We start from the raw sequence: 16,029 nt of genomic DNA, 5'->3' as shown, positions 1-16,029 counted from the left end.
AAACAGCCAGGCAGTGGTGGTACATGCCTTTAATCCCAGCACTAGAGAGGTGGAGACAGGATCTCAGCCATTCACCCCGAGGATTCACAGAGACAGGATCTTCCCCTTTGGGTCTGAGATTTCAGAGAGGTAAGAACTCTCTGGTGGCTAGCTGCTCTGCTTCTCTGATCTTTCAAGCAAGCTTTATTTGTCAGGACACAAACAAAATATCATCAACACCCCCTAGCATATTAGTGTGCCCAGTGGTATTGCCGATGTTTCTGTCTTGTTTATGTAGCCATTTCTAGGAGACTGCTTCACAGTGGGCCACCCCTCTCCCTTCTGCGTTGTTCTCCAAGCTGTGAGTGCAGGAGCTGTGATGTGGACAGAAGGACTCCTGGCTGAACCTGGAGCTTGCTGTGGCCAGGCACACCCTTGGGAATTTTCTCACCTCAGTCTCCCAGTGCTGGAACTAAGGCATGCAGCACAGTGCTCAGCTCTTAGATTCTGGGGATCCCAAATCAAATCTTCCTGGATGCACTGCCACTGAGCCATCTCTCAGCCACCACCTCTCTCCTGTGGCTCCCAGGGCAGTGAGAGAACAGCATTAAACTAGCTAATGCCCGAAAAGATCCCCACTGAGGGAATCTTGGATGAGAGTCTTGTACCCATGCTGGGAGAGAATTCATCCAAATAGTTGATGTTATCAACATCAGGGGACACCTTGGACACATGCAGTGTTCACTGAGTACCAGAGAGTTCTGGCTTTTCTAGGCATGCTCTGACCCAGCAGGTGGGGTGCGTGTGAGCAGAGTCCCTGTTCTCAGTGGAGTGGGGGTTCACTCTTCTAAGGTTTCTAATGTGGTGAAAGGTTGCATGCACCACCAAGCATTCTGTGTGTCAGATGAGGTAGATCAAGATATAAAGAGAACCCCAACATTTGAAGGCCCCCGGGATAGACCTGGAAAGACCCTATCCCCAGGCTCACAGCCTTAGGAAATGTTTCTACGGAAGGCTCACCAGCTGGTCTATGTTCCTACCTCTATGTTTTAGGAGGTAATGGGGAACAAGGACTCCCTATGTAGCCTAGATTGGCTTTGAAACCCAAGCCTTCCTCCTTCCATCTTCTGATCCCCAGAGCACTGGGACTGTAGGTTAGGCCACCATGCCCGCTCTGGTTTCATTGCCGGAGCCATGGCCCAGCAGTAGGACAATTTGGGGAAGACAAGCCAGACCCACAGTCAGAACAGCAGAAGCAGAGCAAAGCAGGTTAATAGGCAGGAAAGGACCAGAGTAAGAGAACCACAGAGCTGGGAACAGAGGTCTCAGCTGTCTGTGCTTGTGGGGTGTCCTCACTGACATGTCAACCGGTGGTGTCATTTTTCAGGTGTTATAAACACAGCTTTGTGGTTGAGATTTCCTGGCTGCAGCTTTTCTGCCACCCTTAGAAAACACGACCTCACAGCAGGTGTACTGGCCCTCTGGCTTTTACCCTCTTCCTGCCCGTCTTCTGTGATGTTCACCCAGCTTTGAGAGTAGCGATTATGTTGTAGATGTATCAATTAGGGTTGAATGACCTATGGCCAGTTTATATCTACATGTTGACCAGTTGCAAATTTCTGCAATGGTCTCTGTCTGCTGCAAAACAAGCTTTTTTGATGAGGGGTGAGAGCCGCACTCACCTGTGGGTAGAAGGATAAGAAGTCAGATTGCAGTGAGAAACTAGACTGGTTTAGGGAAGCAGCAGTGGTAGGTTCTCCTCTAGGCCCATGACCTCACCAGCCCCGGGCAGCTGGTTAGGTTTACAGTACCAGACACAAATTCTCTCCTATTGAGTAGGCCTTAAGTCCAATTAGAAAACCATTGGCTAAGCCCAAGATACAAGCACACTTGGGGAACACCATGCCATGCTGGCCATTGCAGGCTTTAGAGCTAGGCAGGAATGTGGATTGCTTTTCTCCCTTGGCAGCTTGCATAGCACCTTCAGTAATGCTCAGAAGATCCCCCTAAGGACACTGCAGTTCTGGCAGCTGAGAAACAGGATAGAAGTCCCCTTAGGAACCAGGAGAGAATGTTCTTTCTGTGTAATTAGCTCTTCATGACAATCATCCCAGGTCCCTTCTCCATACTGCAGAATAGAGGGACATTTACCTGGTACCCCTTGCACATCTCCAGGGGCCCTGTCCTCCGTGCTTCAAGACCAGTTTGTTTGTGAGGCTGTGGGCCGGCAGATGGCTGAAGTGACCACTACTCCCCAGGGAGCCTCTCCAGCATCAGTGAGGGGCTCAGTGCCCTCAGACACATTGATGAATGGGATACATAACAGCCTTTAACAAGCAGAAAAAACAATACCACTTCGGTCATTTAACTGATTTAAACAAATCAACAGCCTGGATGCCATTAAAGCAAACTCAATTTGCTCACCACTGAGAGCGGGAACCTGGGCTGCTGGAATCCATTTGCTGGTGTGTACTGCTCTTGCCTTTGAACCGAAGCCAGGGAAATGAACACGGGGCCCCAATATGGCTGAGTAAACTTGGCAGCCTCTCCCTTGGATGGGCTTCCAAACGGGCAAGCACGTTGGAAACACCGCCCCCACGTGACGGCCCAGAGCTGGTGGCGGAGAGGCTGCTCAGTGAGAGAAGTGCTTATGTGCATCCCAGAGGACTTGATTTTGGGTCCTCAGCACCCACGTTATAAAGCTGAGAACCCCGCTGCATGCCCGTAATTCCAGCACTGGAAGGCTGAGGTAAGAGGACTCTTCCCTCGGGGCAGGGACGGAGGTGAACATTGCCAGCCATAGTGGATTATTTTCCCAATAATCCCAGGGAGGTCAGAGAAATATGGCCTCGGGAGCAAGGACATTTCCATGTTCCTCCTTCTGTGGGAAAAACTGACCTGCTGGAAATTAAACATGCAAACAGGGCTGGCTACCAAGACCTGACTATGCAGTGGTCCGGCGGCGGCTGACCTGGGAGAGCCCTGTACGCTGGGCCCTGCTGGTCCGCAGGTGTTCATGCTGCCATCATTGGGCCTTACGTGAGTTGAGCTCTCTTCAGGTCGGCATCACCGGGGCCTAACGGTGGCACTAACTTCAGAGCCAGGAGCACACGCTGTCAGGTGGCGCTATGACTCGATTGCAGGCTCTCCAGCTCAGTCATTCTCCGGGGTGATTTTGTGCCCTGAATTTCTCTCTTCATCCAGAGACATATGGCCCTGTCTGAGGACATGTTTCCCTGTTACACAAGTAAGGATGTGTCCTAATTCGTTTTCTGATGCTACGACAAACACCATGGCCAAAAATAACCATGGGAGGAAATAGTTTATTTGGCCTACAAGTGATGGTCCGTCACTAGGAAGCCAGAGCAGGAACTCAAAGAGGAGCCTCGAGGTGGCACTCAAGGGGAACGAACCCCTGGAGGAATGGTGCTCACTGGCTTGATGCCTGCGGCTCACCCTTTTGCTTTATTTCTTCCAACCACCCAGGACCACCTGTGCAGGTATGGCACAGCCCAGAGTAGGCTGAACTCTCCCACGTCAATCAACACGCTCTCACAGACCTGCCTACCCACCAATCTAAAGGAAGTATTTCCTCTTTTGAGGTTCCATGATGTTAAATTATATCAGGCTGCTCCCCCCCCCAAATCAACAAAACAGCACATGGAAGGCCAAGGATGTTGTTCAATACCTCCAGTGCAGGGGCACCCCATCTCAAGAAAGGTTGAAGGTGTCCATGGTGTTGGCTGGGAGAAAACCATCCCTGAGGAAAGCAATACCAGGGTTGCACACTCTTTGCAGGAGGCAGCATGAGTGGACTGGATGTGCATTATCAGAATTGTTAGGTCTTCCTAGGTTAGTGCCCAGGCCTGACCCTTTGAAGCCCCACCCCCAGCCAGGGCCTCCACCGGAAGATGGCAGAAACGTACCAAGAACAAGGTGAGCTCCCATGATGCTCATCTTCAGCGTTAGATTTGTCATCATCACCTCGGAGACACACCCCGGGCTCATGTGGAGGCTGTGTAACTGAGGTGGAAAGGTCTGAATGTGGGCGGCGCCATTCCACAGGCTGGGGGCATAGCTGAACAAAGAGGAGAGAGCGACCTGAGCACCAGAATGCGCCTCTCTGCTTCCTGACTGTGAACGAGATGCAGGCCTTCTCAAGCTCCTGCCATCTCAGCCTACCCACGATGGACCCGCACCCGCAAACCATGATCCCGAACAAACTTTTCATTTCTTACTGACATTATTTTTGTCACAGCAATAAGAGAAGTAACTAATATCCTCTGTCACACAGTTGTGCTTTATAACCTGTGATTTTAGTTCATGGGGCTTCTGCAGTCAAGTGTTACACTCTGGATGCTTCTGAACAAGGCAGGTTTACTACCTCACACTCCCAGAGACCAGAAGTCTGAGATCAGGTGTCTGCAGGGCTGGGTTCCCACAGACAGCACCAGTGGGGAATCTGACTGAGCCCCTTTGCCTTCCTTGGCTCCCAGTGGTGTGAATCCCTTCTGTATATGACATATACATCCATACCCAAAGTTCCCCCTTTTAATATGCTCCAATCAGACAAATACTCTGGTATAGTCCATTTCAGCTTCTGTCTGCAATGACCCAACTTCCAAATAAGGTCATGTTCTAGGTACTAGAGTTAGGATTTCAGCTTCTGCGGGTGGACCAGTGGTGACCAGAGAAAACACATCCATAGTTCCAAAGCCTGCCTTACTTTCCCCTGCAATTTATTCTGAGAAAATATGAGTGATATAGGGACAGGAAAATCCGGAAAAGGGACTCAAATTCCTTCAGCCTCAACGACCATCCAAGCCTGCCCAGGAAACAGGGTGGTGGTGGCTTCATCCTTAGCTCCAGGGAAGCAGTGCTGATACATTGAAAGGGAAAGCATTCTTCTTTAAGGTGACTGTCCCCACAGCAGTGTTGTTGTTATGGTTTAGAAATGAGGCAACTGCCTGGGTTACAAGCTGAATAGATGCTGAGGACAGGGGAGGGGCATGCAGAGAGATGTGGCGGGTGTAGACATCTGCCTCCTCATTGTGTTTTTCTTTACTTTCATATGTGTGCTGTTATTTTGGTTTCCCTCTGGCTTGAGTCCCCAAGCTCCCTATCTGGGTCTGGCCTGCTTCTTCATCAGTGTGGGCATTCCTGTGGTCAGGCTCTGCTCTCTGTCTGGGGTAAGGAGGATGTACTGCAGTCAGAGGGGCAGCTTGCCTGTGAGTGGCGGCCCCTTTCAAGCCCTTCCACACATACTCACCTTTGTTAGCAGCGTCTAACTTGAGAGGGCCCTTCTCATTTGGCCTGACCCAGTTCCTGACACACCTTTCTTTCCCAAGCTTGTCCAGTGTTTCCTAACTCTTTGACCTTGAACTTGGTGGAAATGACACAGCAGAAAATCTGGTCTCCGAGGCTGTGTTTCTCCAGCTGTACAGAATTTCTGGGGTGAGGCTGGAGGCACAGAAGCTAGAGGCAAGGTCAGAGTTCAGGATAACATAGCTGTCTGCAGGCTGAAAAGGCGTGAAGGCTGGAGCACCAACCTCCTCCCACCCTGCCCCGCCCCCAGCTCTCCATGGTGCTGAAGAGGGAGGCTTGCTCTCTTTGAAGCCAATGTGTACATACCCTGCTGCTAGGTTTATAGACAATCACCCAGAACACCATTGCTGAGAACCATTCTGTGCAAACAACAGTTTCTGGGAAGCCACAAGGCAATGAGGTTTTGATAATGACCCAGAGAGAGTAATGGATACAGACTAGATCTTGCTGGATCACAAACTGCCTCTGATTGACTGGTCCTATGGATACCAGCAGGCTTCTTGGGACTTGCTATCACCAGAGGCAGCAGAAGGACCAAAGGCCACAAGGTCCTCTACTACCCAACTGTGGTGTGTGTGTGTGTGTGTGTGTGTGTGTGTGTGTGTGTGTGTGTGTGTGTGTGTGTGTGTAGGCCAGAGGAGAAGACCAGGTGTCCTCTATCACTTTCCCTTGAGACAGGGTCTCTCAAATTGAATCCAGAGCTAGGCTGGAAGCTAGAAAATCCTCGTGAGCCCCCTGTATCTGCCCCCTGCAGAGTTGGGGTCACAGGTGCATATGGCCATGACCGAATTTCTCTGTGGACTTAGGATCCAAACTCAAGTCCTCACGCTTGCACAACATGCACTTTTACTCACTGAGTCATCTCCCTGGCTTCCCCTTATCTTGGTAAGCTGTGTGCCATGATGGTTTCCTGTTGAAATCAACCAGGAACCACTCATTGTATTGATTATCTGTGGGCCATGGAGGAAAAGCCCTAATGAGACTTCTTTGCAGGCATAGGTGTGTGATCTTTGTTCTTTGCCAGTGAGAATTCTCTGTGAAGGAAGCAGACACCTGACTCCTAACCCAGGACCTCACTGGGCTTTGATACCATGCACTTTGCATGAGTAACAGTTGGAGTAGCAGCATCTCTCAGCTCAAGTCTTTACACTCGAGAACATTATGCAGAAAAATCACAAGAACCATCGAAAGCTGTGGCTCACTTTGGGATTGAATTGCCACTTAAATCAAACTGACAGTGGGCAGGGGGCTTGAAGAATGAAATTAAGGGGGATGCTGTATTTCAATTGGGAAGCCCTGGGTGCTTTCCAGGAGAGCAGGTCTCCTCTAAATGAAATATAACCCTGAGCTCTCATTGCGCCCTCTTTGATTTATCTGAGCCAGAGAGACTTGTTTCAATGGCTCCAAATGTTATTTCCAAAGAGCAAATGAACATCTCATGCTGGAAGCAATGACACAGGAAACCAGCTTGGCAGGATCTGGTACTGGAAGAGGCAGGAAGGAACTCTGAGCCCTGCCTGCTGTCTTCTCATTTCAAACTCAAATTCAATGTGGCCTGAAGAGCTGGTGGAGGAGAGAAGTGGGTCCTGGTGGGATGGGAGACAGGGATCTACAGTGTTTCCTAGAAATATCTTCTATGGCCACTGTCCCTGGTCAATATATGTGGAGGCTTGTGGCCAAAGTATGAAAGAAGAAAATGATCCAAATGGAGGTCATAGGAGACCCTAAGCTCAGCTCAGCCCTGTCCTTCCCAGACCACGGCAGTGTCTGTCTCCCCATTCTGCAAATTAGAATCCTCCCATGTGCTCAAGCTATAGTGCTATGGGATGTTCTGTATGTCCTGTGGGAGCCCGTTCTCTGGTTCCTCTGGCTTTACCCAGCAGGTCTGCATAGAGGATGATTAGGACCACAGGCCTGAGTGCAGGTGTCTGAGATGGTCTGCACTTGGCTGTGCTGTGGGATGGTCTGTATGTCAAATTGCTCTGATTGGTCAATAAATAAAACACTGATTGGCCAGTGGCTAGGCAGGAAGTATAGGCGGGACTGACAGAGAGGAGAAAAGAAAGAATAGGAAGGCAGAAGGAGTCACTGCCAGCTGCCACCCTGACAAGCAGCATGAAAAGATGCTGGTAAGCCATGAGGCGCTTGGCAGGGTATAGATTTGTGGAAATGGATTAATTTAAAAATATAAGAACAGTTAGCAAGAAGCCTGCCATGGCCATACAGTTTGTAAGCAATATAAGTCTCTGTGTTTACTTGGTTGGGTCTGAGCAGCTGTGGGACTAGCGGGTGACGGAGATTTGTCCTGACTGTGGGCCAGGCAGGAAAACTCTAGCTACACTATAGAGATAAAAAATGGTGCTTGTACCAGTGAGGAACAAAAATAATAGAGTCAATGCATATTAGGGATTTGCCAATTGCAAATTGTGGCTCGCACAATGGGGGCTGGCTAGTCCAACAGTGCCTGTGTGCACATTAGAGTCGCTGAGAACCCAGGAGCCACTCAGTCCATGAGGCTGGACACTTCACTTGAGCAGTCTCAATCTGACACTGAAGACCTGGGGGGTTCCCAAGTTGCTGCTGGGTTCAGTCCATGTTGGAAGACTGACGAGGCTGGCTCTCGTGTCCAGAGAGAACACCAGCGGTAGCAATAACAGAGTGAATGCCCTCCCTGGCAAGAATCAAAGGCAGGCAGGCCAATGGCCCTACCTTGGGGGAACACATATATCTTACCTGCAGCCAGAAGACTTGGGGGAGGTTGGATCCTGTCATCAGAGGGAGCTTCTGTGAGTAGGTGAGCCTGAGACATGCCTGCCTCCACAACCCACAGGCCTGACCTAGACAACCTGGTGTGTGTGTGTGTGTGTGTGTGTGTGTGTGTGTGTGTGTGTGTGTAGGATATGACACCTCAGGTGAGATGCATGCAAGGAAGGTGAGAAGATACAGATTGCTCCAACATATAATCATTTTAATTACATTTTACTTGCTTATTTATTTGGGGTGTTGCACATGTGACCTGGGTGTGCACATAAAAGTCAGAGGACAACTTGCAGGAGTTGGTTCTCTCCTTCCACCATGTGGGCTCAGGGAATTGAACTCAGATTGTCAGGTTTGTCAGCAAGTTCCTTTTCTAGGTACACCCACAGGGTCTGCTCTCCTGACCAGATTCGGAGGTGGAGGTGTGTCAAATTGCATATTGCCTGTTTAGGAAAACAACCACATTGAAAGTGCAAGTTTCCATTTCTATTGAATGAGTGGTGTGGCACCATTGTACAGCAGGCTCAGCTGGAGAAAAACACATCACCAAACTTGCCCACTGAGCTAGATTCCCAGGACCCACATGGTGGAAAGAGAAAACCAACTCTTGTAATTGTCTCTGGGCTCCACATGCAAACACCTCCACCAATGCTAATAATATGTAATAAAACTTCTTGTGGTCTTGTCAAAGATTGTGTGTTGGGGTCTCTATTTTAATCTGAGGTCCCACAACCTTGCTTGACACACATCTGGTTGTCCAGGTCAGGCCTTTATGATCTAGAAGCAAACAGGATGGGTTCATCTGCTCTGAAAACTCCCTCTGATGGCACAGGACCTGACTTCCCTCCAGCTGCTACTCAGAGCCTAGAATTCTATGCTGACAAGCAAACTCTGAGAAGGAGAGCAGCCAATATGGTAACTCTTCTTTGTTCATCCTGAGGGATTTCTCCAAGAAGGTGATTGCTATTGGAGGTTCTGCAGAAACCCTGCCCAGCCAGGAAACCCTGCTACTGTTCAGGGGTGGCCCTGGCCAGAACATAACTGTACCCCATGTTGCACTGTGCCCTGCCTTCCAGCCTGGCTCCCTTTCCTAGCTGTGGTGCTTCCAGAATGCTTCTCCAGTAAAGCATCATATACAAGCCTTACCTTAAGCTCTGGATTGCAGAAACTTAACAGACTCTTCTCAGGATGTGGCTTCCCTCTGTAGACCTTCAGGAGCTTGAAAATACAAATACACATATTTAAAAGGTAGTTTGACTCTATATCCATTTAGCTTAATGTCTATAATAAATTCTGCCCCAGACTCTGTGACATCCCCATTGGTTTTTGCCCAGGCTTACAGTACCAAGTATCTTAGTTAGTGTTCCACTGCTGTGAAGAGACACCATGACCAAGGCAATTCTTATAAAAGAAAGTATTTAATTGAGTGCTTGCTTACAGTTTCAGAGTCTTAGCCTATTATCATCATGACAGGGAGCATGGTGGCAGGCAGGCATGGTGCTGGAGAAGCAGCTTAGAGTTACATCCTGATCTACAGGCATCAGGTATGGTGCTGGAGAAATAGCTGAGAGCTACATCCTGATCTACAGGCATCAGGCATGGTGCTGGAGAAGTAGCCAAAAGCACACATCTGATCTGAAAGTTGTAAGCTGAGAAAGTGAGGCTGGGCCTGGTGTGGTCTTTCAAACCCTCAAAGCCCACCTCCAATGACAGACTTCCAAACAATTCACCAACTGGGAGCTAAGCAAGCAAATAAATGAGCCTATAGGGCCATTCTCAATCAAACCACCACACCATCAGGTATGTATTTCTTCCCAGGTAGTGGGCTTCAAATCCAAGCCTGAAATGATTGGTTACTCACCAAACAATTGTGCCACTACTACATCAGTGGGGACATCTTGCCTGGCGGGTCAGTACTACAGTATTCAGGAGCCACAGCTGGATAAGTTTCTTCCCCAGAAGCCTGCTTACACCTTCCAGAACAATGGGCATTAACCAGCAGAATGGAGGCTCCCTGAGCAGTGCCAGTTTCGTGGTAATTTGGTAGGTTTCTATATGGCTTTTTCCTATCTCATAAGTTTTGGTTGATCGATTCTCCCATTTCCTGACCCCCGCTGCCATCCTTTTTGAAACCTTTCCAGTCCTAATACTCCCCTCACTCTGCTTTCACGTGGCTTGTGTTTTACTATGCCTCCCTTTTCCCCTCTGCCCCTCCCCCACCCGTGACTCCTTTCTTGAGGGAAGTGACTTTCCATTATGTTTTGCTTAGGAAAGAGTGTCCCTTGGAGGCTGACAGGAAGCAGGGCTTTGCTATTTCACAAAAGCCGAGGACTAGTTCCCCAGAGATGGTCTGGCCATCCCCTTGAAGAACTTCTCTTTTCCTGTTCTATCCAGGCCTCTGTGTCTACTTCAATAATGTGAGGCCAGCAGTTTTTCTCCACACTGTTCTCTTCCTAACGTCTGTCATCTATGCATAGTTTGGAAGTTAACTAAGGCACCCTCCCACAGGGCAGTACCTCTATCCTCTTCTAGTAAGTTGGAGCTCTGCCTGGTGATGGATTTAAGAATACCAGAAAAAGAGGAGGCATTTTGCATACCTACGAGAAGTGGCTTGCCTCTAGCCACACTTTTCTCCTATGTGGCCGAGGTAGGGGTGTGGGTGTCCAGGCAAATGGGTTCCTAGCATCCCACCTGCAGCCCAGGATCCTTGACTCACTATAGGAAGCTGAAAGAACACCTTTCCAAGGAATAACTCAGAACCTTCTAGAAATATTAATGGCCAAGTCAGGGTCCTATCTCTTATAGCTTCATGCCTCTGATACTATCTACTAAATCCTCTATAGGCTCCTGAGATAATGTGCTCAGGCCATTGCTCTTGCTTTCAATGCCCACCTGAGAAGTTTGGACATCACACAGGCTGGGTCATTCAAGATGAGTCAAGAGGCTCCAAGGCTGAGATACTTCTACTGGTGAGAATTTGCCTGCTCCCACAAATACATCTATTTGGACAAGCTCCTCCCCACCTCCAGCTTTGATGGCCCCTCACCCTTCTGATTCCATCTTAAAGACTAAAGCTAAAGAGTTGGCTTTCAATCTGGCTTCTTCCTGAGGCCTGTGCTTGAGGTGTTTGTCCAACCTTCATTGTTTTTACTCAGAAAAACAGTATTATTCTACCTTCTTGATTTCCACCTCCTGGAACACTCTTATCTCATCTCCTCACGTGTTCTGACCTTTGGGTATGGTCGTGAGTACTAGTGGTAACCATGGCAATAGACAGTATCCACTGAGTGTGTCCCTTATGCCCACTCATAGTGTGGTCCCCTAAACTTTGAACTGATTGGACAGTGCAAAAGGAAGTTAGAGGCCCCATCACCCAACACAGCAAAGCTCCTGAGAAGCATTTCCAAATGCCCTGGGAGTGGCTGGGCTCTGCTGGGCAGTTCTCCCTTGAGGTTGACCTTATAGTTACAGCCAAATGGTGGCATATTTGCCATAGATAGCATGCCAACTGAGATCACATGGTGGCTGAAAAGGAATGGTCTAGGATAGGTCGATGGTGGCTGGGATCACAGAATAGCTGGGTTCAGACTGGTATCAAGATGCTGGTTGGGACAGACTGGGAATAGCTGATATCTGTGCTGATAGCTTGAATAGGCTGGTGTCTGGGAGGGACTGGTATCTGGGATGGGAGCTGGGATTAGATGGTGTCTGGGTGTGAGGAATATTCCTGGTTTTCAACTTGACTACATCTAGAATTAATTAAAACACAAATGGCTGGGCACACCTGAGAGGGATTTTTTTTCTTAACTAAATCATTTTAAGTGAGAAGACCCATTTCTAATCTGGATCATTGAGGTGGAAAGATACTTCTTTAATCTGGACCACACCTGCTGCTGGCAGCCTATACAAAGGACATGGGAGAAGGAAGCTTCCTCTCTTTTTACCTGCTTGCTGTTGTTCTCACTAGCAAGTCTATTCCTTCAGTGATGTTAGAGCCTGCTTCTTCAGGACTCTAGCATATACTGAAGACCAGCTAAGACATCCAGTCTTGTGGACTAAATAACTACTGAATTTTGGACCTTCCATTGGTAGACAGCCATTGTTGGATTACCTGGACCACAGCCTGTAAACCACTGTAATAAATTCCATATATATTCATTCTATAAGTTCATCTATCTAAGTTCATTCTGTCTGTCTATCTATCTATCTATCTATCTATCTATCTATCTATCTATCTATCTATCTATCATCATCTATCTGTCTATCTATCTACCTACCTACCTATTGCCTGAGCATACAATATTTGACATCACTTTACAATGATGCCACACTACTCATCCAATAGAAATGGAAACTTGCATCCTGAATGTGGTTGTTTTCCTGGCAATATGCAGTTTGATATGCCCTCATCCTCAAATCAGGCTGAGCAGCAGGCCAGGACAGCAGACCATGTGGTTGCAACTAGAGAAGGGACTGGCTGACAAATCTGACAACCTGAGTTTGATCCCCAGAGCCCATGTGGTGGAAGAAGAGAACCAACTCCTGCAAGTTGTCCTCTGACCTCTACATGCACACCAGGTCACGTGTACAATACCCCGTGTGTGTGTGTGTGTGTGTGTGTGTGTGTGTGTGTGTGTGTGTGTGTAAAATCAATAGATACATAGATGATAGAAAGAAAGAAAGAGATGGATGGATGGATAGATAGATAGATAGATAGATAGATAGATAGATAGATAGACAGACAGACAGACATTTATTCTATAAGCTATACCACAACCTGTGTGTTCATTCTGTAAATTCTGCTCCTTTTGAGAACCCTGACTACTACACTAGAATAGGATGGTGGCTGGTGTAGGTAGATAGACGGCTTGGAAGCTGTGATAGGGTGGTGGCTGCAATAACATAGTGGCTGGGGTGGGAAGTGACTGGTTGCCCTGGCAGCTGGGATTAGGTTGTGAGTGGGATAAGGTGGTAGCTAGGACAAAATTATAGCTAGATGACCTGGAAGCTGGGATTAGATGATGGTTGGGATAGGGCAATGACTAGAAGAGGATGGTGGCTGGGGTAGGATGGTGGTTGGGGTATGGCCTGGAAGCTGAGGCCCACAGAAGGCTCCTTCCCTCACATATCAGGCCCTGAACTGGAGCATCACAGGTGCCTGGAAACCTTGGGGACCATATCTGTTTCTGAAGAGAATTTCCCCCACAAGCATCCATTTCCTCATCTTCAGAACAGTGAGCATCCCAGCTGATGTGACAGAATCTCTGGGTTCTCAGGAGACTCTGGCCCCGCAGCCTCCAGGCTACCAGCCACATAAATGGTAGCATTTGTCAATGCAGGTTCAGAACAAGGATTGAGAAAAATGGGTAAAAGGCACAAGGAGGACGATCCTGGTGCAATTTCTAACAATGAAATAGGTTTGAAGTAGACCGTGCTGCCATGACAGGAACACTCCAGGTTATCGAGTGGAGGATGCCACCCTGCCAGCTGAGTGCTAGCGAGGATGATACAAGGACGTGTTACCCTAAACAGTAGATCAGACATTCCTTCCTGGTGCTTCTAACTGAGCTCCCATGAGTCTCTGTCTCTGCTCTGAATCTACCAATTCAGAGCATCCATCACCCAGGCTTTTGCTGAGTCAACAAGTATGGCTCCCCCATCCTGTATGACAAGGTGATGTCTGTGATTGCAGCTTGAAAGCTAGGTATACAGAAAGTTCAGCCTATCTGCTGGAGGACACAAGCAATTACCAAGTCAAGTGACAGGAGAAACACTCTGGACAATGAGCCTGGGGGAGGCCTCCCAGCCCCACAGGTGAAAAACTGATGGAGAGGGAATGGGGGTAGCTCATTGGTCAACATGCTTGCTATGGAAGTATATGTATCTGAGTTTGATTCCCTAGTGCTCACATACAAAGTGATCCTGGCAACATATGCCTGTAACCCATACACTGGGAGGCAGAGATCGGGGATCCCTGGGGTTTGCTGACCAGCCAGTCTAGTTGATTGACAGTCTAGGGTCAGTGAGAGACCCTGCTTCAAAAAATAGTGTGGAGAGTGGCCAAGGAAGGCACCCAACATCTCTGGCTTCCGTATGCACATGCTCCTACACACACACACACACACACACACACACGCACACGCACACGCACACGCACACGCACACGCACACGCGCACGCACACACGCATGCACACACACGCACGCACACACGTGTGCACACACACACAGACACACAGACACACACACAGAGACACACACACGCACGCACGCACGCACGCATGCATGCACGCACACACATGCTCGCACACATGGAACTTCCTAGAGGAAGCCATATTTCATTTGAGAGGTTTTCATACATAGTGTGGCTATGAGGGACAGAAAATGAGAGTGAGCTCAGAAGAGAGAAGCAGATGGAAGATTCAGTGGGAAGGATGGCGGTGTGGGAAGGACACAGATGCAGGTGAACTGATGTGTTGGCAGACCCTGCTTATCCTTGAGAGGCGCTCTGTGTCTATGCCATCAGCCTGCCTCCCCCTCAGTGTCCCCTTTGGAAAGCTATTATTGAGTTGACAGGGACTTGTCCCAGTAAAGTTGGGTCGACGTTGAGAGAAGGGAGTATATTTAATAGATCTTCAAAGAACTGGCATACTTTGAAGCTGAATGGATTAAAGAGGAAGGTAGACAATAAAGTTAATGTTTAAAGATGGCCGAGACTTACGCTTGTCAGACACCAGGTGACTGGAAAGAAGGGTTGATGCCAAGGCAAAGATAAGGAGTTCGTTTGGGACATGGTGACTCAGAGATAATAACAGGGCAGGAAATGTCCTCCAGATAATTACAGACGAGAGACCAGACATTGAGTGAAAGGCTAGGTTGTCTTTACTGACTCCAGGCCCATCAGAGAGATAGATCTCTGCTCCCACTGTGCTAAAGTAAATGGGGCAGCCCCCAGCTCCCATCACAGCAGCTAGAAAATGGCACAGAGCGTGCAGAACGCCAGACATCTGGCAGTTCAGGCTGGGAATGTTAAGAGAAGCAAGCAAGATAGACACTGCCTCCCCAGAGGGTGAAAAACCCTGGTGAAGAGTAGTGGTTAGTGATCTTGCCAAGATAAGAAGAAGGGCTCCAGGCAAAGGATTCTGAAGGCCCAGCCCTGAGGAAGGCAGAGACTTTAGAATAGTAAAAATGGACTTAAGAAATCTGTATAAACCAGGCAGTGCATGCCTTAATACCAGTATTTGGAAGGCAGAGTCAGGTGGATCTCTGTGAGTTCGAGGCCAGCCTGGTCTACAGAGTGAGTTCCAAGACAGGCTCCAAATCTACACAAAGAAACCCTGTCTCAAAAAAACCATAAACAAACAAACAAATAAATAAATGAATAAATAAAACAAAATAAAGGAATGAAAAGTTCTTACATAATTTATTCATCAGAAAATAGATTATGCAAAAATGGAGGAATGCTAAGGGATTAGAAAAATAACCCAAATGAGAGAATGTTTGGCCAGGAAAGCATGAAGAAATGTTTATACTTCTTTTGCAAGAGGAAACTGCAAAACACTCACAACTGGAAAGCTGTCAATAGATATAATTTCTTTCATATTCATTTTTCAAAATATAATTTAACAGTTAAATTAAAATATAGGACAAGGAAGAGTCATCCAAGTGTATAATTCCCAGCATTCAGAAAGTACAGGCTCAAGGATAGCAAGTTCGAGGTCAGCCTGGGCTACAGAGCAAGCCCCTGCCCAAGAAGTCAATCAGGCAAAGCAAAACCAGGGGTAACAGAAAACATTCCTGTGGAGTCTTAGCAAATATCCAAGTAGAATACGACATTGGCTTGAAGGATCTGAGGAATAAATACAATTCATTACTGTAAATGTAGTAAATTATACATGAAATGTCATAATATTGAAGTCAGGTCAGAATTAGTTGAAATGCTTGTATGGTGAGCTGCAGATAAACAACAA

Source organism: Peromyscus maniculatus, chromosome 2, assembly GCF_049852395.1.
Source record: "Peromyscus maniculatus bairdii isolate BWxNUB_F1_BW_parent chromosome 2, HU_Pman_BW_mat_3.1, whole genome shotgun sequence".
In the NCBI taxonomy this organism is placed as follows: domain Eukaryota; kingdom Metazoa; phylum Chordata; class Mammalia; order Rodentia; family Cricetidae; genus Peromyscus; species Peromyscus maniculatus.
Note: the sequence above shows the minus strand (reverse complement) of the source record.